The sequence below is a fragment of the Chrysochloris asiatica genome, unplaced genomic scaffold, assembly GCF_000296735.1.
Source record: "Chrysochloris asiatica unplaced genomic scaffold, ChrAsi1.0 scaffold00264, whole genome shotgun sequence".
In the NCBI taxonomy this organism is placed as follows: domain Eukaryota; kingdom Metazoa; phylum Chordata; class Mammalia; order Afrosoricida; family Chrysochloridae; genus Chrysochloris; species Chrysochloris asiatica.
Window position 1 is genome coordinate 2,540,706 of NW_006408782.1, and position 2,941 is coordinate 2,543,646.

The window sequence follows — 2,941 nt, forward strand, 5'->3', positions numbered from 1 at the left end:
GAATCTTTACAGCAAGGATCATTCCCATCCCCTCCACACACAGAGTAGACAGGAATGGGCAACTTGGACATTGGCTAGCCAAAGTGGGTGAGGGGGGAGGGAGGGGCTTCAAAGGCAAGAAGTGACTGGCTTACCAGCTTTCAAGAGGTAACCTAGATCCAGAGGGCTTGGAGGAAGGTAGAATCTCCACTGAGTCAATCTGTCTAGGCGGGGCTGATGAAAGGAAATGTGGATAGGTCTCTTGTGATACAATAGTGAATAATTGTTATCAGGACTGATTGTGAGGGTTGGAAATGTAAAGGTAGACTTTTTGTAGCAAGGAGGGGCATGATTAACTTTTCAGTCTAGGAGCAGAGGTCTCTGGGACCATCAAGGGAGAAGAGCCGAGAGTGGGACCCTCCCCAGAGAAGCAGTGATGCCTGAGATGGAGGCAGAGATGATGATGTGGAGAGATGGAGCAGTTGGGGACTCTAGATCTAGAGAGGGAGAGGGGCTGTGTGCTGATGACTGAGGGGCAGGTCTGTAGTGTGTACCCTTTGGTTGATTGATGATGCCTTAAGGGGATTGTAACCATGGCAATGAAAGGATGTAAGAAAGGATGAATGTAAAACTAATGTTCTCCCATGTAAACTATCACATAATTCACAATAAAACATTAAGAAAAAAAATCTTACTATTTTTTCTCAGTAGACAATTTCAACTGGTTGATATGTATATATAGTTGTTGCTGTGCAGTGCCATCAAGTCAGTTCTGACCCATAGGAACCCTGTGTAAGGTTTTATAGGAGCAGCTGGTGAGCTTGAACCACTGACATTTATAGTCTGGCACATTAACCCACAGCACCACACCAGGACACTTCACCACAATTTTCATATGCAAAAATTCTTCTTTTGTCTTTCCTATACATTGTTAGGTTTTCTCATGCAAATGAGGCGATTGAAATTACCATGGCTTGAGTCAAGGTTACCTTAGTTCTCAAACTGGTATCTATGCTCTTTAACACTTCAAGGAGGTTTGCTTGTGCAATGCAATTTATCATTTGATTTCTTGACGGTTGCCTCCATGGAATATATTGTGTATCCACGTAAATGAAATCCTTGATAACTGAAATCTTTATTTCCTTCATCATAATGATGTTTAATAGTCAAGTGTGAAAATTTTTTTTTTTTTTAATTTACATTGAGGTGTAACCCATATGGAAGATAGCATTCTTGATCTTCATTAGCAAGTTCTCCAAGTCTTCTTTGTTTTCATCAAGCAAGGTTGTGTAATCTGCAAATCTCATGTTGTGAGTGAACTTTCCTCCAATCTTCACGTCAACTTCTTCATAAAATATAAAATCTCAGATTATGTCCCTCAGGCTACAGATTGAATAATTATGGTAAAATGAGACAACACTGCTCAACACTTTTCTTAATATTAAACCATTCAGTATCCCATTTAACTGTTCTAAAGATTGATTCTTGGTATAATTACAGATTCCACATTGTGGATCTAAGAAAAATTAAATCCTTGACAACCTCTATATTTTCTCCATTTATCATGATGTCATTTATTGGTTCAGTTGTGAGGATTTTTATTTTCTTTACATTGAGGTACAATCCATTCTGAAGACTGTAGTTTTTGAACTTCATCAAAAAGTATTTTAAGTCCTCTACACTTACAACAAGCATGGTGATATCATCTGCATATCACAGGCCGTTAATGTGCCACCAACCCTGTAATTCAGTTTCTTGGATTATTTTATCAGCATACGTATTTAATAAATATGGCAAAAGAATATAGCCCTGACACATACATCTCCTGGTTTCAAAATATTCAGTATTTCCTTGTTCTATTTGAACAACTTCATCTTCATCAATGTACAAGTTCCTCATGAACACAATCAAGTATTCTGAAACACTCATTCTTCAATGTTATCTATAATTTGATAATTCCTTACATGGTCAATGAACCACAAACAAACATCTTTCTGTTATTCTCTGTTTTCATCAAAGAAGAAGACCCCAAGTAGATGGATTGGGAAGTAGCAGCAGTAATGGGCTCCAGTGTAAGAAGGATTGTGAGGTTGTCTTTAGATGGGCCAGTGTTTCATTGTGTTGTGAGTACAGTTGATATGAGTCAGAATTGACTTCATGACACCTAACAAGGACAACAAACAATTTACTCAGATAGAAATTGATTAAACATGCCATCAACATTCATTCATATTTACTGGTGATTAGAATATGAAAGTTGGAAAAGAAGAGCAAAGATTATTTGTTGGAAAATATATCCTTGGTGATAGAAACCGTGCTGGAAATATCATGATACAATTTTGAAAGCTCAACTACTTACTCATTGCAAATATTTTCCCAACAACATAAAAGGCAACTATACAACATACATCACAAGATGGAATACACAAGAGTTAAATTGACTCTATCTATTGGAATAGATGATAAAGAAGTTCAATATCATCTACCTAAACAAAGCCAGATTGTGAAACACAGCATCAATTGTGTGCAAATTTAGGCTGAAGTTGAATAAAATTAAAATAATTTATTTTTTTTAATGAGAACCAAAATAGTGACCATCTCAGGAACAGATTTGATGCATTTGACATTAATGACTTAAGACCAGACAAACTGTATGGTATGACATCAAGAACATCATACATTAAGAAAGCAAAAGTTTATTAAAAGTATCGGAGAAATAAGAAAAGATTAAAATTTATGTCAGAAGAGACTGTGAAACTTGTTCTTCAATAGAGAGAAATTAAAGCAATTTTTAAAAAATAGAAAGTAAAAGATCTGAACAGAAATGTTCAAAGGGCAGTTGGGGAAGACAAAGAAATTAATTATAATGAAATGTGCAAATAGCTGGAGTTGTTGTTGTTAGGTGCCATCAAGTCAGAACTGACTCATAGCAAACCCATGCACAGCAGAACAAAACAATGTC

General features: G+C 36.4%; 1 pseudogene; it reads right to left on the reverse strand.

The window, feature by feature from the left end:
* The window catches only part of LOC102816690, a 175,283-nt pseudogene that overhangs the window by 127,219 nt on the left and 45,123 nt on the right, over positions 1-2,941 (reverse strand).